Source organism: Amblyomma americanum, chromosome 3 (genome assembly GCF_052857255.1).
Source record: "Amblyomma americanum isolate KBUSLIRL-KWMA chromosome 3, ASM5285725v1, whole genome shotgun sequence".
NCBI lineage: Eukaryota > Metazoa > Arthropoda > Arachnida > Ixodida > Ixodidae > Amblyomma > Amblyomma americanum.
Genome location: NC_135499.1, coordinates 136,158,920 through 136,183,790, shown reverse-complemented (window position 1 = coordinate 136,183,790; position 24,871 = coordinate 136,158,920). Strand labels below are relative to the sequence as shown.

Genomic DNA, 24,871 nt, shown 5'->3' with positions numbered 1-24,871 from the left:
TGTCACGGCTGACAATCCGGTCTATAGCTAGGCCGACGTACAGCTTCATCGCTTTGATCCAGCTGCTGGCAGCAGCTATGACGTCACGAGGTTGATTTCAAACCTTTACTGGATGTTTAGCGTGTCCTGCTTATTTAAATCTGATCACAGTTTCATGCGAAGTGGTCTTTAAAATCACTTTATTCCTTCTTTATGACCTGAAGCGGACGGCGCCTGCGTGTTCTTACCTCAGGACGGGACGGGCCAATCACAAACCGAGAGGTGAGGGCGAACCATGGATCCGTCATGTTGCTCGCACCCTGCAAGAGGAAAAAAAAAGAATAGACGCCTCTCGTATGCAGCCATTACAGCTGAGTTTGGCAGACTTGAAAGATGAGCGGTGAAACTTTTCTAACCGAAGAATTCATAACAAGAGCACGAGAAGCGGGTATGCATAAAACGATAAGGCAACAATCGCACTGTACTGATGAGAAGCAATTCAGCTCCCGTCCTGGGCGTCTTTTTGATAAATATTTTGGTGGGCAGCGAGAAATGCCGGGCAGCCAACGGTGGCTAACCTGAAATCGATACGTATCCTCACCGGCGAACGTTGCAAAACGCAGCGGCAGGCGAGCCACGTGTTTCGGAAATAGCATGCGGTATAGAGCATGGCTATGCAAATATGTTCAGACACGGCGCCCACTGTCGTTTGGGGATAGGCAGCGCATCGAAAAGCGCAGCCTTGCTGTGTCCTACTTTTGACCCATCGCTCCTTTGGTTGTCTAGTCATGTTCATTTCTTTTTTTTTCTAGCAATTTTGCCGCAGCAGTTTCGGTAATGTTGGCACTTCACGACCGAAACGCGCTGGCTTCTTCGGCTTTCAGCAGATGTCTTGAGCAGGGATGCATTTTTAATCAGCACCTCAGTTGCACGAGGCCGATTCCTGAGGGACAAGGACGAGATGCTTGAATACTTTAACCATGTGTAGGAAAGCGGGACATATCTGTCCCACTTGCCTTCAGTGTCGGCAAACGGAAAACGGTGCTCCTACAAAGAATTTTTTTTGCGTGCTGATTACTACCGAACTGGCAAACAAACCACGCAATATCATTTTAGCTTTAGCTCTTCGGTGTTTGGTGCGTTCTTAGAAGCACGGGTGCGTTGTTCGACGAGACCCATTTTTACAAAAAAAAAAGAAACACTGAAGGAATTGTTGAGTTTTTTTTAGCCTTTTCAGAAGAAATTTTCAATTTCAACGCAAGCTGTCTTATAAGCTCAAAAGACTGAGGTACTTATACTCACCACATTTGAAGTCTTTTCACGAAGCATCATGAAGCAAACAGCGCAGTCTGAGACACACACATCAGGACAAAGAACGAGACTAACAAAGCGCTGTGCTCGTCCCGGTCTTTGTTCTGTTACGTGTGTCTCAGATTGCGTTTTTTGTTTCATGACACTTCACAACCGACTAGCTCGCCGAAACGTCTTAACGCTTTTTTACGAAGTCATGGGTACAATTGTGCACTACTGTTTTCTCCGAAACCAGTGGTCGAAACATGTTGAAAGTGATTTCGTTTAGTTCCTAGAGACATTCTGAGTGGAATTTTACGATTTGTATGCATGTGAGACATGCACAGTTGCGCCTTAAAAAAGGTGAAAGCATTGTGTTTTCAACTGTCCAAAGCTCGCCCGTTTGCAAACTGTTATTTGGTTCATTGGTATATGTTTACAAATTTTATAGCCGTGCTACACCGGAAATCGACCACATCTCTCACCAGTGCGTCTAAAACACGTTAATTACAGCTCATTAACTGAAGCTTACGCCAGTTAAGAAAGCAAAACCTTCTGTTTGTATTGCTTTGCTAGAATGCATGCAGGCCACCCTTTTAGTTTTTCTCAGTGTCGTGCTGGATTTCAAGAGAAAGCAAGCGTAGCATGGGGTGGCAGAAAATTAGGTAGTCGGATGAGATTAAGTAGTTTGCGTGAATAGGATGGCCGAAGCTGGCACTGGGGAGCTGGAATTGGAGAGATAAGGGGGAGGCCTTTGTCCAGCAGTGAGCGTAGTCAGGCTGATGATGATGATGAGTATCGTGCTACATGGATAGTTTTACGCTTGAACAGTGCGGATACGGGCTGGCGAGAAAGAGTGGCCTTCAACGGGAAGCCTGTGTCTATACTCTTCCAGAACGCTACACTTTGTGTCGTCGTCCGGTATACTTGTATCGTTTAGGGATCGAGTGCTCATTCTTATCAGTACATTGCAAAACATGTTAGCGACTTAATTTTGTTGGTCAGCACGCTAGCATTGGTGTTTTACAATTTTATACCATATTTTCTTTATGTATTTGGGGAATTATTGTCATGAACTTTGGAGATGCTGAACCATTAAAATTTCGGTACATCTTTATTTGCCATCCCTGGAAATCTACTTGGGACTGTAATCCTTGCTCATTGCTGGTTTGGTTCTTTGTTGATACTTAACAGAAGCTCCTAAATTGAGCCGTATAGACAAGAAACAGGTAGGAACGCGAAAGTTAACCTCGCTGAAACGTTCGCGAAACAAGGGACGAAGCGTTATTGCGTCTGCAGATAGGAAGCGGAAAGAGCTACTCCGTCTCGCTTGCTGACGATGGCCGATGATCTCTATTTTTAGAACATGCCTCCTTCAGAAAACTGCGTCTGCGATTTTTTGTTCGTTCCAGCAAATATGTCCGCAAATTTTCGGTCTATAGATGTGACCAAACCCAGACATACTGCATGTCGTTCAAAAATACATGCACACCACAGAAAGTGGTTGCAATTAAACTCATATATAGGGCGAAGTGGGACCAGACGCTTACAGTTTAAAATGACTAGTGTAGAAAACCACATTTTTGCCGGCGATCTGAGGGTGGCATCGGTAGCCGTTGAAGTAATAGAATGAAGTCAGTGGCTGGCTTCATCTATACCAGCTGCGCGTGGGTGTGGAACGCCACACAGCTTAAGGGACTGCAAGTTCTTGAGTCTGCGAGCCCGCGGGAGCTTCAATCTTTACTCCGGTACCCGCAAATGATGAAATTAGTTTGATACGAAGCATAAGCATGGGAAGCCATTGCTATCGCTATCAGGCCGTAACGCTGACCACGGCCTTCGATAACGAGTAATACAGAGAAATTTTTATTTTATTTTTCATGTCGTTGCCGTTCGCCTACAAGAAAAACTCGCGCCTATGCGGCCCCGCAGGAGTGAAGAGCATGGGTGCGTCGCTACCTGGTATGGTGCATTGCCATGCGCTCCATAGTGTTTTTATAGCGCAGCTGCTATGCAGCCGTTCATGGGTAAAGCCGCGTCGCCGTCGGTGTAACCGGAGGAGCACGAGTGCGCTCCACTTGAGAGAAGTAACGAAGTACCGGCGCTCGCTCATAGATGGCGCTAGAGTGGTGCGCGCTGTGCGCGCCGACACCACTCAGAGCGTTGTCCTCCAAGTATAAACCGTCTGTTTACAAACCAGGCATTGGTGCAGCAGGTCGAACATATCTCCTTCCATTTCTCCGGCCACAAAGCCCCCTTCATGGCAGTCAAAGACAGAGAGAGAAGTGCTACTTGAATAAAGAGTGTCCGCAGAAAATAGTGTTTTGTAACTCCACATATACACGCATTTCTCTTAAATTGTTTACTGCAAAATATCGCAAAATGAAAACACTTACAGAGCTGCGCTCAAATTTCGCATTATTGAGTACCATAATTGTCCTTTTAAAGATTTTTTTTCCGTTTGCGAAATAGAAGTGCCCGTAGACGACCTTAGAAGCGTCTGACCCGATATAATAAAAACTGAGGCTGCAAATAACACCTTGAATATACAATCTGAACAAGAATACACTTATACGGGAGTAAAAAGAGAGTAACCCGTCCTACAGCGCACTCCCTTTTATACTCCCTTTTACAAAAGGAAGGGCTCAAGAGGACAGGTTACTGCTTTCTGTTTAGAGTGTACTTCTGCTAGTGTGTAGCGTAGTTTCGAATACGAAGGCAGGGCGTAATAATGGCATCGACAAATTCAATGAGAAGGCGCGCGTTGAGCCCCATTAGGACTGAACCTATGGTTTTTATCATCCTGAGCACTCTTCGCCCGAGGCTGTCCTGTCCATTAAGAGTGAAACCGTGCTCATAAATGAGCGATTAAGAGAGGAAAGAAGGCACGAGAAAGCCATTAAAAGGGTCTGAGGGCGCGCAAAAATATCCAGAACAGAATACAAGAAAGCTACCAAGCGACTGCGGAATACGCAAGGAAAGGTAAGAGTCACAGCGACTCTGCTGTGGGAAAGAGAGAGATGTGGGCAGCATGCATTAGCACTGAAAACGTTGTGGTACACACGCGGTACTACAGCAAGAGAATGCAGCGTTCATTGGGTGACTACCCCTCGCGATGAACCGTCAACTGTCTCCTGCTAAGGTGGGAGGGTAGGCGCGCTGCCTATCCAGTGTGCGGAATGCACTCAACGTTATAGACGGGAAGCCGCGTCTGCTTTGGTCTCGAATGTTTCATCACAATGATTCAGGATGACAAACACATCCTGCAATTTATTACACTCTTACCAAATCGTAGCCCCGTAGCTCTGTAGCCAAACCACTTTTCAATTATATCGTTCAATTGAAGCTTTTGTTTATACTTATTTAAGAGGATCAGGGGACAGAAATTGAATTTATAAACCACAGTGTGGTGAACTCGTTGCGTCAGTGTCTATCGTTCCGCAAGAATTTGATTTCTGAAAGGATGGTTTGACATGGGCGTTTCTCAGTAACAGAGGAAGCCATTACTGAAAAAAAAAATGTTTTCCACCCAGACGCTAAACGCACGCTTATGACTGGTAACGTGTAGTTATAATGCGCTTTCTCCGCTGTCGTAGTTTTGCCTAAGTTATTCCTGCTGAAACGCGTTTTCCTGCCGACGCTTTAGGCTAGCGCAGAGAGATTTGCTGGGATTGGCGCAGGAAAACAACATGTTGTCTGGTGATCGACCGGCATTGCGACGTTGTCTTATTGCCGCCAAACGCACTAATGTCGCCAGACAAGGAAATAAATCAGGGTTATACCCGCCGTGGTGGCTTAGTGTTTATGGCGTTCGGCTGCTGACAACGAGGTCACGGAACCCTGTCTAGGCCGCAGTGGCGGCATTTTGATGGAGGCAGAATAAAAATATTGCTGGATGCTGAGTGATGTCAGGTGTCCATAAAGAACCCAGGGTGTTCGAATAATCCTGAGCTTCTAACATCGGCGATTCTTTTTCTCAGCCTTCTTTCACTCCCTCGTTCTTATCTGTTCGTCCCAGACGAAACCGCTCAGGTATACGCGTCGAGAGTGCGGCAGTTACGGTGACTTTACTTTCCTCAGGAAAAAAAAAACACTAACATTTGTATTTGCAAAGAGTGGTCCGGTGCGGAAGAATTCACATTTTCCAACGAAGAGTGAAGAACGTACTCAGAGGGAAAGCAGACACCAGATAACAGCGCTGCAATATATACACGACACACGAGCATACCTGTTGGTTCCAAGGAAGCCAACAGTCACCGAAACCAAGGTGCATATGGGAAGTTCCTATTTTTTCTTTAATTTGTAGTGCTTATCAGTGGGAAAATAATACTTCGATTAATCTGTCGCTTAAAGCAAATTACTTATAAGGCAGCAGAAAAAACAACCATGCCGTCGGTGGGATCCGAAACCACGATCTCCGATAATCGCATGGTCCGGTGCATGGCCAATATCGCGCGAAGGCAGTGGTGCATTGGCCGCCCATTTCAGTAAACTAATTTGTAATGCAGTTCATGGGCACATTACAAAAATCAGTGAAGTCATAAATAAGGTTGCGATCATGTCTAACTATGTAGAGGGCACTTAAAAGGCAAATCCTGACAGGCGGTTCAGTAGATATGAACGCGTGCGTGAATTATTAGTGCGCGCATAGAGCCAACTAAGTCTACCCATCAAGCAGGCCAAGCGGAAGAACTGACCCTTCTCTTTGTTCTGGCGCCACTTTCAATTATAGTTTCTTCTGTTTCTTTTTTTTTCTTAGTGGCACGAATGAGCCTGCTCACCGCTAAAAGAGCATACAAAAGAGACACCAGTGCAGAAATGGCAAACGAAAGAAGTGAGAGAGAGAAAATGCGGAGTAGGTCGAACACAAACCTCCGCGTCTTGCACCAGACGCACCCGATGTGTCGCGCTCGCTTTCCCCAAGTGTGACACGTGTCACCGTTATTGATTTCTGCCGGGTGCGTGAGATGGACTTGGCCGCGCCAAAAAACGACGCGCGTAAATGCGCTCGCGGACAGGAGGGGACAGAGAGCGCATGGTGGCGGCAAGAGCGGGCACGTAGAAAGCCGCGGACAAAAGAACGGGGCCGCGGCGAACGCTAGGAGCGAGGCGAAAAGGGAAATAAAAGAAAGGCGAAAGTGAGGGTGAACTAGCTGGCGTTGACGACGACGAGGCAGGAAGGTACAAACAACAACAACAACAACAATACAACGACGATGAACGCTTCAGTGAAGGAAAAACTCATCTCATCCAGGATCGACACCTAGAGGGAAATAAAGCGGAATCTTCGCGGAAAGTGAAAGAAGTGGAAGAACACGTGTGAAAGATATGCCCGAGGACTAAGTTTTACTGCCGCATCGGAAATGCGTTTTGAGAAACACATCGAGTTGTTCTGGAGGCTCGTAAAGTGAAGGGGCGAAGTGGAGAGTGGTAGAGAGGGGAGTAGGAATGGGGGAGAGACGTGCGACATTTTCGCGCCTCGTGGGGACAGCGCATCGGCACTAGCAAATTACATTTGTCACTCGGATGCCGTCGTCCAGCCTGTATATATACAAGAAGGGTGTTTGAGAGTGCCAATGTTTCCTTTCCTGCAAATGTATACGCGTTTCTGGTGCCATTTTGGCTCTTTCACAGATGTCGGAGCTTGCAGCTCCTTGAAATGCATGCTGCATGCTTGTAGACGCGGCAAAAGTGCTTGTGGCGCCGTTGTTGTCATTCAGCAACCCCGCCTATGTAGCCCCTTTGCAAGTCCTTTCGTGTTATATGCGTTCGCTGGAATCATTGCAAAATGCCTGTGCCGATCGAAGGGTTGCAAAACGCTCGTCGCGACCGCCGTAAACGACATTCGCATTACCAAGCAAAGACGGAGTTCAGCTTTCTGACCCTGCAACTCGCGAGCAGCCTGATTACGACGGTTTTTAATATTCTTATCCTCGGTGTTCATTTTTCCCAACAATCCTCGAAGATTGTGGTTAAGTTTATAATTTATTTGTTTACTTATTTTTTTCCTTTCGTGAGCTGTTCGAATCCCATCGTTGTCAACGGGACCCGCCAACCGACCCAGCGAACGACCCTGATCGGCTGCCACGACTTACAGGCCCAACAAGCCTTAGTCGGGCGCGCCCGGGCGGCGGCAACCGCCACTGGGGTCCCATACTAGGGACCTCCACCTAGTGCTTGTACGGATCGGTCCCTTACGGGCTGATCCAAACATACCTCCTATTCATCCGTAATAAATGTTTTCACCACCACCACCACCCAGCGAAGAATAAAACCCCAACAAAAACAACTTTTGTAATACACAGGACCTGGTGGGTAAGTGCGAGCTGCTTCCGAAGCAGCTGAGCTTGGGCAACATGAATTAGATTGCATCACTACATCACCATTCATTTGATAGGGTGCCGAGCGCACAGCGCCTGTGTCCGCGAAACGCCTGTAGGAGAGTCGCGGGCACTCGAGACTGAACAGAACAAGTGCCATTCTTCTCCAGCTCAGGAGTCTGGATGAATGAAAAAAGCAAGTAATTAATGACACGAGGGCTGAATCTCGACAGCACGGAGTAAGGAGTGCATCACCGGAAAAAGGATATAACAAATGGAAATGAAACGCGAGAATAAAGAGGAGACCAAGGGAGGAAGGAAGCTCGAGAGATGTTCCGCAGTGGTAATGAAAGAAGACGGCACTGGGAGTGCCGGCCCACGAACCCCCCTCTTGCTCCGCGGCGCATGGCCCAGTCTGTCTGAATTCATTAGTCTTACCGAAAGCGGCCTCTGCTGGCGATTGGGCCAACGTGGAGAAGCATCGGGCACAAAGAAGAGCGCCCCGTACATGCAGAGTATGCACGACCATGCTTGCCGCCAATGATTTGCGGCCTCTTGTACACCTTCTGACATGGCATGATGGTTCTTGCGTCCGCGTGTAGGCGGGGCAACTGGTCAAGTTGTGCCATCTTTCTTGCTCCATTACGACTACCGCAGCTTTGTATAATCACGCGCGCAAATAAGCTGCCAGGAGCTGCAGGAGCCGCAGGGGACTGGGGTGATCGCGTTAATGGAAGCAGCTCGCAGTTATGCTTGTACACTAGCGCCTGCAGCTTTCATTGGTACGCTAGAGTCATCTAGGGGAGTTCATGAAGCCTTCAGGTCGGTTGCTTGTTCCCAGTTAGGAAACGCTTTAAGAAGAGTTTTGCGCGGTGCTCTTAGCTGTGAACCTTTGATGACAGAAGTGAAAGAAAGCTTGCGTACCAAAAGTATGCTAAGAAACTATACACATCACGGCCTTCGCGACAAGTGATTGGGTGCAGCATGAAGTAGCATTACGTGGGCGCCTAGAATATCAAAATTAAGGAAGCGGTCGCGAGAGCTGACGGTGCTGAAACCGAACTTGGAATAGAAAAATTAGGCCGAATTCACAAAACACAAAAAGCCACACCTATCGAATACGCGTAAAGATGAAACGTAAGGTAAGTTTGCTTTTAACCATCTCAATTCAAGCCCGTAAAAGATAACACGTACGCCGCGTCGGCGGACGGTCTACCGACAGAGATCAGTGTAGTGGGACCGCGCCTTAAAGATTAGACGGTTGCCGAAAAACTGGGTTAGATGAATTCTGGGTAAATGTCCGATTGTCAAGTAATAAGATTGCAGTCCAATGAGTTAGCCCCATCTTTGCTTCCCTTTTCGTAGACGAAGGGTTCTTTCGGGATAGATGTTTCCATCAGATATAAACGACAAACACACAAAACAATCAAGCTTACAGCGCAGGAACGAATAAACATTGGCTGGTTGCAGCCTTCTGCAGATATAAGGTGGGAGTCCGAAGTTTTTTTAAAAAAAAGTAACAGCGTACAGCTACTGGCCTCTATTCAAAATAATGTGATCATCACTAATTTAGACGGGGTAGTGAGAGTAAAATTAGTTTCGCATTTACTGAGAGGCCCCGCCGCGGTGGCTCAGTGGTTAGGGCGCTCGACTACTGATAGGGAGTTCCCGGGTTCGAACCCGACCGCGGCGGCTGCGTTCTTATGGAGGAAAAACGCTAAGGCGCCCGTATGCTGTGCGATGTCAGTGCACGTTAAAGATCCCCAGGTGATCGAAATTATTCCGGAGCCCTCCACTACGGCACCTCTTCTTCCTTTCTTCTTTCACTCCCTCCTTTGTCCCTTCCCTTACGGCGCGGTTCAGGTGTCCAACGATATATGAGACAGATACTGCGCCATTTCGTTCCCCAAAAACCAATTATTATTATTATTACTGAGAGAACAATGCTTTCAGAAGTATCCAAATAGAAATACCTACTACACTGCTTCTGTCTCACATACAAACAGTCCTTGCATAATTTTCGTGAGGCTCAAAAAACTTTACTTATAAGCGCTTCAAAAGCGTCATATTGTGTCATCGCCTCCCCCCCTTTACGTGCGCAAGCCACTTAGATGTATTAGTGAAAAGTCGTGGGCTGGTCATCTGTAGACGAATAGTGCAAGCAGCTTGAACCAATTTATCACGATCTTGTAAGACTGCTTCTCCAACCATTTCTAGTGTATAATTTGACATCACACAGGAGCTGTGCGTGTCTTTTTTAGAGGTCACTTATTACACATATATACAGACACAATAACTTGCGCTCGACTTTAGTCGCCTTGTAAGCAACCGCGACCTTGTGCCACCGCTTGCATTTATGAGGTTCGTGACTAACAATGGCGCGCCGCCGCCGTTCGACAACACGAGAAGACGTCCACGCGGCGTGGGAAATCATTAGAGAGTTTTAGTTTCACGTACGTAGAGGGTTCGCGTACGCAAACGAGAAAAGTTCTACGTAGCCTGCACGCAAGTCGTTTGAAACCCTTATAGTTACACGTTCGCGACGCACGCCGCGCGTTACTCCTAGCCTCATCTACTAAGAAACACAGACACTGGTTGTAGCCTAAATCATCCAAGACAAGTATTTAAGCCAAGCCATTCGGTCTGTCCTCTTGTTTGGCGGTTTGGCTATGTTTGGGCTGGTTGGGGCTCTCTCAGTTCGAGATCTCGCGAGACCGTTGCTATGACGACGACCAACGCTACTTCGTCAGGCTTAACAGCTGAAAAATCGCCCTTCTGTCTGAAAAACAAAAGCTATTTGTCGCTTAGAAACCTTATGCTAGGGTAAGAATAGGCAAATCGAAGGCGAATACAACAGTTTAGAACACGATATCGCGTCGAGGGATTAGCGACGAAGCTGTTATCGGTGTGAAGCGGCGGGCAGGGCGCCGCCATGTTTGTCAACGCTACGCACACAAGCAACGCAAAGACCGCAACGTAAAAATCCGAATCTCACGTACGTACGCGAGACCTCGCGCATACCCTTTGCATTCTGCGCATGCGCACCGGTCACCCGTAAGAGCTCTACATTCGTGAAGCCTCTACGTACGTGAAACTAAAGCTCTCTATTATGGGCTAAGCCGATACGCCTATAACTAATGGCCGAAGGTTCAAACCGCTATCGATAACGCTGCCTGGCGCTGGTTTCTAATGCTGCGTATGCAGTGAGAAATCATTCGCATTGGGTTCATGTACAAAATATGTATATATGCATGCGTAAATGCTACTGCGTGATATCGAAGGCAAGAAAGTGTGCATGTGGCGTGCCTCGAGGTCTTTCTTTGACCTAATTTATCTCGGTCGTTTTACGTCCCATGCCTTTAGAGGTGCACCGTTAAATGCTTGCCTTTGTTTTAATACACCCAGCGGCCCCACTCTTTTCCTTGCTTTCTCTATTTTAATTCCGCCTGCTCTGCCTTGCGCTACCATAAATCAAACAGCCTGCGTTCAGACTCGTACGTTGCCCGCCTTTTCATAGTCTCGTCTTTCGAAACAAACCCATTCGTCTGACAGTTTAAAATACGTACTTTAAAGATGCATATACTGTGCTTTTAAACAAAGCCAATGCAACAAAAGCCAAGCCAGTGGGCGTATGAATAAAATAGGAGGCAACTTGTCGTAGCGTTTTTGGCGATATTTTAACCCCCCCCCCCCCCCCCCCCCCCCCGGCCTTCTTCCATCTGTGCAAACTGTCTTGTGCAACATGACCCAACCTTCAATAATAGAACGGCAATAGGTTCTGCGCCTGCGTGCATTTGTCTGCCCCATGGCAACGGTAAGCGACACGTGCCTACATCGGCGCACAATATCGGAACCAGGTGATCGCGCTGCCGAACGCTCGATCCTCCGACGGAATTCACGAATGCTTTTCGCGATAACTTTGGGGAAAGAATGGGAATTTTATTTTAGACAAAGGCAATCTTTACCTGCCTTCTCCGGCTATGTGGACTTTGTATTTGTAGTCGTTATTTTTTTTTTCGCCTCATCGCAGCCTTTAAAAGAGAGAGCCAAATCTACTATGTCCTAAGTTAGTGTGTTCATCTTGTGTTCAAGGACAAAAAAAAAAGACCTAGAAATCAAATAAGTGTAAACGCAGCGAGGGGCGGACATGCTATGAATGTTCTCGCGTAACTGTCACCATGGGAAAGTAAACACGAGCAGGACACGAATAAGTAAAAATTATTAAGAATTTCTGTTGATAGCAGCTTAATAACGGCCTGGTTTGTGTTAAATTGCGACAGACGTTGATGACTATGTGCATGGGAATTGAGTGCTTCATTATTTGGCTTACATCGACAGACTGGCATCCACCAAAGCGTGGTCACACGGCTACAAAAGAAAGCTATAGAGCTTCCACTGAAACTTCGTAGTTAAAGAAAACTTCTTCCAAGCTAAATGAGTAATTATACTCTTATTACAAATCTACTCCACCATAAAAGATTCCACTAAACATTTAAGCAACATCGACAGACATTTTCCTATTTTTGCTTTAACTCTGCGGTTCCTTTGACGCTTCAGCTTCATTTTTGTGCTACAAGAAATTCATGTATCGATTATATTGCCTCAGAGGCGTACTGGAAGAGAAAAGCAGTGAATTTAATAACCTTAACAGTTTTCAACTCTAAACGTATATCCAAGCGTTTCTAGGTGCCCTGAATTGTCATCAGCACATAGAGCATACAATTTTGTATTTCATTCGCGTTTTAGTTTTTTTTCTCTCTAATACAAAAGCACTTGCAGTCTGTTGGAAGCGAGCCGCTCACTGAAGACCATGGACATCAACGCAGCGATTGGCAACCCTAACGACTTGTCATTTATTTGACGACGAGATGTGCACAGGCTCTGCTGCCGGTAGCTTTTGTTAAGCGCTTTGTCCGCTGCATCTCCTTCGTTTCTTTGCACCTCCCGTTCGTTTATTCCTTCCCTTAACTTCTTCGGCCTGAACCACTCTCCTTTTACTATTGCCGACTTTATCTGTCGCCGAAGGCAAACCCTTTCCGTGGCACCTCCACCGGGGGCTGACTTTTATGAAGTCTCGCGGGAGTCGTAAAAATTTCGCGGGCAATTTACAGCGGCGGAAGAGCGGGTCTACCGTTTGTTCGGCGCCTCCGAAAAGGCCGCGATGCTCCGAGACGACCAGGAACGGAAGGCGCGGATACTCGCGATGCATTTGCCAAGGCGCCTTAACCTAGTGGGAGTAGGCGGAGATTTTTCTTTTTCATTATTGTTTTATTTTATTGGGTACAGAAAGTGACGCGGAACTGTTTGGCACTACTCATAAATCGTTCTGTACGTATTTGTGTGGTGCACGTATTAGGCCTATCACTGCAGATATGAACTGTACATGCTGAAAATAAGTATTGTGGACAGATACGGTGTTTTGCGGGAATCTACCCCATTCCTGCCTTCGTTCATATTTCGTGTACCCACCGCCTCAGGACGTGCTCCTCTAGTATCTACTGCTGGCTTCCGGGAAGGTTTCTTCGCGACGTCTTTCTCCGAATAAGACAAAAATAGAAAAATAGCAGTCGGTTCTTTCAACCGGCGTTTATATAAACGAGGAACGCAACTGCTTTAGCATCGCACGGAAAATATCGGCGTACGGTGCCTCATTTGCCGAAAGGTGCTGGTTTGAGCACTTCTCCGCGGATACCTTTCATAGATGTTACCATCCCTGCATATGCATATACTCGCAGTTAATCAGAAACGATGCTTACGTAAGGTAACTTTTTCCGAGCTCGGTTCTTCGCATGGCCGGAAAGAAAATAATTAATCAAGCGTAAAAATGATGAAAAGCAAGAATATGCGGCCAAAAATGATATGAACGAAAACAAAAAGGAGATATTTCTGCGGCTGCCCTTTAATATCATGGCGGCGGTAGCATCCGCAGTCATGAAGCAGCGTGAAACGATCTTTGTGTGGTGCACCATGACAAAGTACCTAGGAGACCGGCGCACATTTATGGCCTCTCAAAGTGGCCACGAAAGCCGCCAAGCTCTGCCCTGCAGCCGTGAGTACCGGCTTATATCGGTTCTCTTTTAGGATTTTGTTCGCGCCTCCTTTGTAGCTGCGCTGTTTCCCGTTAAACTAAAGAATAAAGCCAGCGAATAAAAGTGCCGGGGAAGAAAGCCTCACGTAAGGTTCCGTTACAATTGTCCGCGGCCAGGAATAGCAAAGTTGACGTCTTTAGATTTTTTAGGCTCTCCTTACAAAAATGGCACCGACGAGATGTAAGTCTACAAAATCTATAAATGGCAAGCCTAAATTAAGAAGCTGTGGCGTGGTAGGCGTTCGCGTCTTATGATTACGTCATCGAGTCGGGTGTTCCGATTTCCTAATGCTTGTCGTGTGCGGTGACAAATTACCGGGCATGAAATGCACTTTCTCTGTAACAGATTGCCGTAGGCGTTTATTTTTGGCACACTCGTACAAGTGCCAACTCTGTTGCCGAGTTTGGTGCAGATTTGGTTCTAAAAGCGTTTTTTTTTTGGAACGCTAAGGTGCTTCTTTGAACATCTTGTTATTATTGTTGTAGTGCAGCGGCACGCTTGAGACCCTGCTTAAAGTGTACAAAAAGTTGACAGGAGCGTAGTAACTGGTTATGAAACAACACTGAGCACTAACTGAGGCAATTAAATAAAAGGACACAGCTGAATCACACAAGCTGTGACAATTTAGGAAGGAACACATCAGTGCTTTTGACTGTCACACGCAGCTTGCCAAAGCTCACTTAATATACGCATGAGGCAAGCACACTACTCTCGCCAGTATGCCTACGATATGGCAAAAAAAAAATAAAGAAGGCTTAAAATTACGTTCGCTGACTACCTTTTCATTCGTTAAAAGCGCACGCGCAGAGGCGGATGCAGGTATAGTGTGTCTTGAAAGGCTTGTTTTGAATGCCTCCGCCGAAGTGTTCATGCTAGCTCAGAAATATAGAGTACAGAGCGTCCTCGTCTCTGGCACGAATCCCGGCAGCATGCGAGATTCTTCGAAAATTGCGCTATTTTTAATCTTACTAAAATGTAAAGATTAGGAAAAGGTACGCTAAGCGAAGAATCGTAGAAGTAAAGAAGTTGTCGGAGCTTTACCACCAGCAGCGATTTAGGGTCGAGGATAAAAGCGGGAAGGAAGCAGAACTTGCAAATAATGAGCGTCTTTCGGATGTTTACATCTTGCGTTTTTCGTCATTTCCTTTAAGCATGCATTTATGTGTGGTGTTCCGAGCAGCGAATGTTCGATCTTTTTCTTGAATTTCAGTTAGAAATTCTATTTTGACTTTTATTTTGGTTTACTGACATCTGCGTTAAGCACCCAGCACAGGTTTTGCATATCTATGTAAACGGAAGCAAAAGCCATGCGGCACCTCTATCTCTGTAATAACTCTTTTTTCTTCCTCTGCCACATAAAACAGCACTAATGCTGTTTCCTCATTATTTACCGGCCGCTCCGTCGATGCACTCATCGAAGAGCGTCTGCTTAAAGAATGAAATGGATGGGGATGGCACAGAACGCCAGCATTATTTTTATTTGTAGTTAATTAAGAGCGGATAATTAAAAAGGCTGCACATGCACTTTACGCGCGCGGTGTACAAGCATAGCGCGTGCAGCGAAGCAGAGCTCGAAGTGTGTGTTATGCACGCTGCATGTGGAGTGTCCTCCCTACTCCCACTTTTCTTTCACCTTTCTTTTTTTGCCATTGGATCTACTCTCTACGCTTTATTAAACGGCAAGTCGCTTGCTCGCAAAACAGCCGACTAGTACCTGTATCACTAACCAAGCCCCAAACGTAACGTCAACCTGAACAGCTTTATTCTATCGTTATTTCTGGTTCTGCCTGAGATAACGGCTCATTTCTGTTCCCTTTGGCAGAAGCGAAACATGACGTGACGCGATGTGAGGAAATACTGTCAGTGCGGTCCTAGTCGAAAGCACATGCCCATGTATGCGCTTGGAAGCTGAATGCGACTTTGGCTTCTTTACGTTTGCTATTGCTAGCGTGCTCTTTGGAGGGCGAAAAAAAAAAGCTGTGTAAAAGAGAAGTAAAACCAATAAAAACTCTGCCTGGGAATACAACAAAAATTTTTACGAAAAAATTCCGAGAGGCAGTGAACTAAAACATGACTCCTCTCTTATTCTTTTTATTTTCACTATATGCGCGTAATCTCGCGTAGAGCCCAGCGCAGCGAGAGGTTTCGTGATTTTAGGCCCGATGTCACGAAGTGCATTAAAACGTGTATTCGCGCCGTTTCGAAAACATTGCCCGCGTGCAGAGACCATTTGCATTCAGGTCACGAACTCTGTTTCGTGCGGGGGACTCGTTCCCGCGTTTCTGAAAGCACGCCGGTGCTGAGTCGCCTAGTGTTCTCTGACGCAAAATAGAATCGTAATCAACGACCCCTGTCGCAAACATAGCCGCCGGAAGACAAACTGCGATAAGCGACAAATGTGGCAGTAAACTATGTGCCAGTTTTGTTTCATGTTTCCTCGATGAACATATCAAGCTTTGCTTGGCCTGTAATACACAAGAACAGCACTGAAAAGACAAAAAAAAACAGCAACCGAACGTAAGAGGATTTGTAATTAATCGGCTCACGTTTTATAACTTCCGCCAACTAAGCCTCCTATTTTATTAAGCTTTTCTTGTTACACATTCTCACTAAGCTGTTCGGAAGATGGCGTCAGAACTTCGAACTACACAGCCGGTATCCCTCTTGCTCTCAGGCTGAATCCGTTAATTCTCTCCTGGCTGCCATCCAAGGCAGAGACCAGCGACCTGGACCAACGGTGTGTTCAGACGACTATCTGGACCTGCAAGCACTGCAGGGTGCGCAAGTAAATGAAGCGCGCAGCAGGGGGAAATTAAGTGCTTAATTGGACGATATCTCAGGACCAGAGTTTCTTCTATTCCTTGTTTTTCCCAAAGGTACGATGTGAGCTTACAGGGCCTCGGTCAGTAGCCCCGTTTTTTCTTGGATTAATTTCTGTGAGGAAAAATAAATCTAAATTCGCTTAGCATAGAAAGAGAGAGAATTATTTTATTCGAAGGATCGTGATCTCCTCCGCCCGAGAGCAAAAAAAGGTCCCACGCTACATGCTCAATTTTTAGCGTGTCTATAGCAGAATGACTATAATATACATATGACTATACAGATCGCATACGCGTGCATCCAGGTTAAATGCGTCGCGTTTCATAACGTATGTACACGCCTGCAATGCGGAATACTTCTACGGCGGAAATCTTTAGCTGCGCATCTACATGTTTCAAACGAAGTTACTCATTTATGATTTTTGTTCTCATCACTGATTTGTGCCCCATGGTTGCCTGTACATGCATCATCATCTACCAGGGCATAAAGGGTTGGAATACTAAACCCACGGAAAACAGCGTAATGCTGCATGTGGCAAATCGGGGAAACGCTCGCGACGAATAACAGCTCGGAACCCATACAGAGCGGATATTTCCGCGAACTGCGGACATGGACTATCTGAACGGCGCTCAGCGCCCCGTTCTGATGGTTGTCGTTTGGGATGCTACCCCAGCCGCCGCCACCACCGCATTCCAGCAGTGCATACTATAAGTCATAACCAAACGCAAGAGTGACCATATACCATAAGAAGGCGGCGGTGGAGGAAAAAAAAAAAGTCATTGCTGGCCATAAATTGACCCCCTTCCTTTTTCCCCCTCACTTCACACGCACCAGTAGCAGGGCGCTTTTTGGTTCACGCCTAATTACAGGCTCGGTGGGAGGATGGGGGGGAGTGTCCTTCCCGGCGCGTAATGTATTCTGCGCGCGCGCAAACGCGAGCGCGCGCCCACTGTGCAAGACACTGCGTGCGCGGGGTCTCGGCCTAACGACGCGTCTCACCATCCCTGTAATGAACCGGGTCCCCGCGCTAGCGCGCCGTTATCGCCTCGACAGACCCGTCGTCGTCGCCCTGGACTTCGACGTCGTCCTCTTTCCTCCTCACCCTCCGCTGCAGGAACAGCAGCGGTGGTGGCGGTGGCTTTTTGATTTGTGGGCGCCAAAAGCGAAACAGAAACAAAAGGACGGAACTCGAAGGGAAAAAAGGCTTGTTTGTGCAAATGTGCCCGTACGCTGATTATTCCTCCCTTCGCCGTATTTCCTGTCCGTCGCTCGCGCTTAAGCTCGTAATTAATTGAGAAAAAAGAAAAACTGCAGCAACCCGACTGGTCGCGTGTCGATAATTTCTATTCTTGGGGAAGTCCGCGGAGCCCGTGTTCTTGCTTTCTTCATCTTCATTTTTTTATTGTTTTGTTTCATCGCGACGCCACTGTGGGGGATTCATAACGGGAGAATCCATACGCGCGCGCGCTTGGGTACAATCAGTCGCAGACTCCGGGTTTTTCACAAAGCTCCGGTTAATACGATTCGTTGCGAGTCGCGTTTTTAAGCCTGATCCGTGCTCGTACTCTTTTCTCTTAAATAACCTGAACAAACCAGTTGTTTAATGCGCCGAGTTTTCACAGTTAACGGCGCCCTGTGGGCTGAAAATAAGCGGAGCATAGTATCGTTCGACACGTCTTTTTTTTTAATATTCATTTAATCATGCGCCTCTGATTATTTGTCCTGTGTCACGCTTAGGAGATGGAGAGGCACCTTAAGGTAGGGGTTTAACCATATCTTATTCATAAACTATGCCGTATAGCGTCCCACGAAAAAGAGAGGGAGAAATAGGAAGAGGAATAATAATAATAATAATAATAATTAGGAAGAGGAAAGAAGATTAGGGAATGAAATGGGGAAGAAAGAACGTATGCAGCTCCCAAGAAAATCGGTGCGCAGATAAGCTCGGCGTGTTGCGAGAAATTCGAGACGCAGCAGGTTTCGCTGGCACATAGCATCCTATTGCGAGGTTTGCCTACCCTTGGCGTGTTGCTGCATTGTTTCCGTGCAAATGCAAGTAAGCCCTGCAGCAAGTCTAGTTTAGGCTGCAAGTTAAGGCTTTGCGGTGGTCTCGCATGCGGTGTGTAGAAACAACCGCGAACAAAGCTTTCGTCATTGTTTGTACCGAGACGAATTGCCGATTAAAAGATTCCCGGAATAAAACAGTTGAAACAAGAAAAGGACGTAGGTCTCTCAGACGAGCGTACAAAAAGAAAAGAGAAAAAAATGTTAGGCAATTTGGCGCGTCGCCCTGACTGCGTGCTTGCTGTCGCAAATACAACAAGTAAGGAATTAAAAGGTTGCTAGCTTCGATGACGACCGTTCAGGTCAGCAAGTAAGCGTGTGGCGCAACTGTTCTGCATTGTCGGCAGTAGGCAGATTCTCCCGAAAAGGAGACGCTGATGCGCTCGGTTCTGTCGTGTTGTACCGCGGTCTCAGTAACCGCCGGTACCGGTGAGGTCAGGATGGACCTCGCAAAACAAGCTTACATATAAAAGGATATAAAGACAGCGTGAAAATTTGGTTTGGCGTGAGGAAATAATAGATACAACAACAAATTCAAATCAGTTGCGGCAGAAGCGCATGCAGGAGCCAGAATTTTAACAGCTCTCTTTAACACGGGACACTTTCGAACCCATCAATACAACGAACAGTTTTTTTTTCTGAATTAAAAAGATATAAATAAATAAAAAATACGGCTATTTTACGCCTTGCGTTCGATCTCGGAGCTCACTCAGTCCGGCGGTTCGAAATGTCGCCATCTGGCACAGAGCCAGAAATAAAGCGTTGTCGCAGCGCTCTGAACGCCTTGAGTCTACTGCGGCGCTACATTTCTGCGTGCGGACGCTGCAGGGGAACTCTCATGGAGCATCGCTTTGAAATTAAAAGAGTAATAGGTGTCCTTGAAGAACATTTCTGGGGAAAAAACCACGTAAAATTAATTATAGCCATGTCGTGCGTTCAGAACACTGTTTTATGAATAATAATGCCCCCAAAACAATGTTCCCTCTTATTTTTTCTCACTGCCTTCATCTTCTTTTTGAAGCAAGCGATGCAAGAAAACTCATTAATTTTTTTTTCCGTTCCTGGACTCGTAAATCTGACATCTGAGGTCAATGCTATCTGTGAACTTGATAAAGCAGACGGATTAACAGACACATTTGAGCGGCTCTTCCGCTATGTTGTATGGACGTTTACCTATACAAAACCCTCGGGATATACTTTGTTATAACTTATACCGGGGGTGCTATTTTCTGCCTCTTGCCGCGGAACTCAAACATGGAAACATGAGGCTATGATAAGACACTACTGACAGACAAAAATTCAGCGTGAACATTAAGCGGCATTACATTAGCGAATTACGCATGCTGCATGCAGGGCGATGACGGCATTGCGTCTTTCTCGGTCTTTTGGCGAAAATACACCTTGCAATGTCCGTATCTGGTGACCCAGCAACGTCACGGTGGTAAAATGGCTAATAATTTTTATTAACTAACAAATTCTCATCCACGAAAACGAGCTTCAGTTCGTAAGCCACAGGGCACCTTGAGAGACTGATTGCTTTTGCAACAACACGATGTATATGTAACTGACCAATGGCAAAGGCGTCACAAGGCAAACGATACCCTTCCAAGATGAGCACTGATGAGTGGAAATTACTGGAGCGAACTGTTTAATTTAGCCAGATTTTGTACCACGCGAAATTTGATTGCGACACAAGAAAAAAAAAAAGGAAGACACGATTGAAAAGAACAGTAAATAAACATTGAGAACTATGCAGTTCTTTGTGCAGAGGATAATGGAAAGCACGAAAATTGAACATTAAGAGGGTTAGTTGCGCGATTACGGCTTCATTTAAGTTTTCTCATGGGCTCGACTGATATGGGGGGGGGGGGGGGGCGCCAAAGTGGGTCAGTGAGTGTGAAGTAAATGTTGGTAAAATGTTTAGGGGAATCCCTCAAGGTGGAGTAGATTTGTAATAAGGCAGTAATTACTCTTCGGCCTCCACCCAAGCGCAGCCATACTGCTACAAAAGAAATCTATACAGCTTTCTCAGCAACTTCATAGTTAAAGAAAATTTTTCTTTAACTACGAAGTTGCTGAGAAAGCTGTATAGATTTCAGTTGTAGCCGCATGGCTGCGCTCGGGTGGACGCCAATGAGTAATTACTCCTTTATTATGAAGTAAATGTTGCAATGGCACTTGCCGACGACTTTCTTAGCCACAAGTGTGTTCTGTAATCCCAGGAAGGGAAATTAGGCAAACTACTTTACACGGTTGGTCTACCATGGTATGATAACTTATTCAAAGCGATCGCTGTCCCCAAATATATACTTCTGGAATTAAGACTGGAGACGAAACGCGGATAAGTAGGTATCTTTAAGGCAGACTCGCAGGTACATTTTACAATGAATCATACGCAAAATAAATACGTTCGCCGCATTTTCCACCAATTTTTAATTAAGTATTAATGATTTATTTTCTTCAATCTGAAAATTCAACTTAGAGCTTCCATTGTGCACCTTGATTACTTTTGAATAACAGAACGTAATGTATGATAATTTTCCTGAAAAAATTTGCTTACACTATTGTCCTGTTTATGTTTCAACACTGTCATAATGAGTTTCCTATTGTTCTATTTGTCCTGTGCGAATACTGCCGCAGCTGTCAGACGTTCTCACACAAGCCAACAAATGGCTTAGGCATGCCCGGATCTGTATATTGGGACTGAAATTAATAAAGCCATTTTTGTTATTACAGTCACCGTTCATGGTACACCAGAAGAAAGAAACGGAATAAACAGAAAAACTTTTCCTGATTGCTTTATATGTCAAATTCAGCGCCTCAACAAAGAAGTTTCCTTTCTTCAGCTCTAAATCGTGAGAAACTCATTGATGTTGAGATACGCTAATTAACTTCACAGTGAAGCTTCAGCGACCTGTGCTTGCGGCATCTGAAGTCCTGTTGTGCTCTTGTATTGTTCGCAAGAATACATGCCCCTTGACAGAGCTAGCGCGTTACAAATGAGGTTTAGACGTCCCAATGCGCCTGTAGTCCTCAGGCAAGCCTTAACAAACCTCCGACCGCCTACACTGCGCCAGAGTTCCATGTGCTTAAAAACAAAGCAGCTGCGCTCTAGGTACCTTTCTCTTCTGTGAGAACTCACGATGCGTACGAATACCTATGCTGCACCCGTTTGACGGTTCGTACACCGGCGTTAAGAAAGCGGAAGATTTGAATAAGTACGTCCTCGACAGACTCTTCGACGCCAGTCACAGATTGTTCGCAAAAGCACAGGCACATCTCCAGCGTACGCACCAAGAAAAAAACTGAGAAAAAATTGAATCAAAAAGAAATAAAACTGCAATGCTAGCCTCGACGACATTTTTGAAAAGGAGGATCGCGCTCGAGCGGGTGCGAGGATGATAAGGGTGTTTTAAAAAATAAGCAAGTCTGCAGACACCTTTCGGCACAGCCAAAGGAGGTGGAAATAACAAACCACTACACTTCGGCGACTCTCGGAGTTATCTCAAGTCGAACCGCACACGCATTTTTTTTTTATTTCCCTGCTTTTGGTTAGTTTTACATTCCGCTTCAGGAACTGAAGGAACTTTGATGCGACGTGCGTAAGGGAGCACGTTTTTCTCTTCCTTTCGTTTTTTCATTCGAAAAGGGGGAAAACGTTTTTCGCAGAAGGACGAAAATGTTCTCGCTCGAGATAAAGGAAAAGAAAAGTAATTGATACCGAGGAAGGCGTACGTTGAAATAAATATACTTCTTGCGGCGAACGCTCGAGCTGATACTGACACGTAGACGGCATTAAAAAAGTAAGAAAGTGAAAGAAAGGGTGCGAAAAATTGACGGAAAAAGTCCCACTTTCTCCTCTCGGGCAAGGACGAATTGTGGCGTTGCGAAGCTAGTTTACAACCACAGTGAAAGAGAGAGAGAGAGAGAAGAAGAAAAAGAATAAAGAATGAAAGAATAGAAGAATGGATGCTTCCAGATGCCAGGAGCATGAGTTGCGCTGCATGCCGAGAATACCGCGAGCTCTTCAAATCGCCGGCCATTCAACGAAAGGCAGGAAGAGCTCGAAAGGCGTCGGTTGCAGAGCGGGTCGGCAGGGAGGTGTGAAGTTAGTTTTTCCCAACAGTTGGCATTTCGAAGATCCCCCGCTGCCGCAGTCGCCGTTGTTCGTCCGGGAGACTTTGGGGACTTCCAAACAGAGACGAAGCCGCCAAAAAGTCGGCTTTGCGGTGGAGAGCATAGGGAAACGGAGCTTTCCTCTCTCCGGTGCTTCGCTTTTTGTCGGGAGGAAATTGGAACCCTCTGGGGACATATTCTTAGTGCGCGCACGTTCCAAGATGCGTGGGTGTGCGACGCACATCGTTTCTTCACCGAGGGTTTGTCCGGTATATACAGTAACTGTTCTGTACTTCGTCTCTCGCGGAAAAAACGAAAGAAAAGAAATGTGATTGGCTGGAAATTGTCAGCGAAAGCTCTTGCGTCAATACTGCAGCTATATAACAATTACACATCTCGTAAGTAAATAAGTGTATATTTTGTTATGTGTTTTATGTTATGCAAAAAAAAAGCCTAGCATGTTTTAGGACTCAGTATGCACCTAAAACCACACACACAACTGAGACAGTTATTCACGCTTTTTTTTATTGCCAACAAAAAAAAGCAAGGAAAACTTGCTCAGTTGTGTGTGTGTGGTGTTAGGTGCATACTGTGTCCTGACCAGAACCTTATCCAGTGAGGCTAGTTTAGCAGTGATCTTAGAGGAACTAGCGGGTATTAAATGGGTTGTAATAGGGTTTCGTGAGGTTAGAAATACAGATGAGGCGTATACAGTGCCAAAGGGTGGCACGTGCTGTACTATCGTGGATTAGCGGACGGACGAGAACGAGGTTTGGGATTCCTCGTCATTGTGGATACAGCTGGCAACATAGAGGAATTCTGTAGTACTAACGAGAGGGATTCCGTTTTCTTTTTGTCGCCAATAAAAGGGCGTCTTCGCAATGAATGATACACCTACGTCAATATCCTTATTTTGCGAAAGTGGTTCTTCTTGAGGTTTTTGCATTTTGTGCCGCATGGAGCGATGTTTGCTGGCTGAGAACTCGTCGCCTCATTTAAGCAGTTTCGAAGCTACGATGGTGGATTATTGCATAAAATGCATAATCTTTTCTTTTCAGCTTCTATATCAATTGTATACTAACATTTTGGCGGAGAAACATCCCCTAAGCAAGGAAAACGAATCTTGGTGCTGTAACCTTGACGTCTTTGTCCAAGTGAAAGCAATGAGTCGTGATTCTAAAGCAGTATTCGCCAGCGATTTCTTTGAAACTGAAGAAACTGAACAAATTATCGACGATTTGCAAAAGCAATGGGTGACAAGTTTTTCTCATGCAATACAGATAGTTTTCTTTGTATGTATCAAAAGAGGCAGCTTTTTCTTCCGCATTTCGAAAGCGGAAATCCGGTAGATCACTTAGCTGCTTTAGTGCGCCGCACTAACAGGCACAAAAGGCATCAAGGAAAAATTGCTCGCCGTATACAATATTGCAAAAGAGTAGACATTTCTAAGAAGTTTCTCAGTTAAGCATCATTTATAAACTCCCTGTGGTATCATGCGTATAAAGCTCTCGCTATGAGGTTTTTCTTTAGATTCACGAGCAACTTTCTACGCCTTGTGCGTAGACCCTCAACCCTGACGCTGGGTACGTCGTTAATTTTCATCACTGGACCGTGCTCCGGACCTGAGTGCCGCCTTTTTAGCAAAGTTCTCTGAGAACATACCCAGCAAGGAACATTAGAAATTCAGTACCTGTACACTGCCGCATGATAGCACACGTACCGCAGATAAAGAAGTGATCTCATGTATTAATACCGTTGGAAAATATGCAGATCTTAGACTTGCACAGCGTGTATATGACGCTTTAAACATGAAAGAGAAGGTTTTTATGCAAATGAACAAAATATATGGCAATAATTTTTATACCTGCGAACAAAATTTGCCCATCTGACACGACTAAAACACTCGTCGAAAGCAGAGAGGTGACGGTTTTTTTTAAAAATTACATGGTAGTGTCTAAAAAGCCAGCTGGAGATAACAATGCGTTATTTTTTGCTTTAATGTGCACTTGTTATGGCTCTTCTGGTGCGGCGAATATGCAGGAATGCTGATAAAAATTTAAATACGCGATGCAAAAGCATCGCGTATTTAAAACAGTAATTAAACAGTAATTAATTCACGTCCCCGTCTTAGCCCTGTTCTGATAATGTGGAACCAACTTGTCCATGCTTCATTTGCGTAAAGAAAAGTAGTAA

General features: G+C 45.7%; 1 protein-coding gene across 3 annotated transcripts in view; it reads right to left on the bottom strand.

Moving 5' to 3' along the window:
- LOC144124950 (ADAMTS-like protein 5) overlaps positions 1 to 24,871 on the bottom strand; it is a 144,910-nt gene that overhangs the window by 42,659 nt on the left and 77,380 nt on the right. For all 3 annotated transcript variants that reach the window (XM_077657916.1, XM_077657914.1, XM_077657915.1), the window contains exon 2: positions 228 to 299. The gene's annotated coding sequence lies outside the window, so the exon portion shown is untranslated. The remainder of the gene's footprint in view (positions 1 to 227; positions 300 to 24,871) is intronic.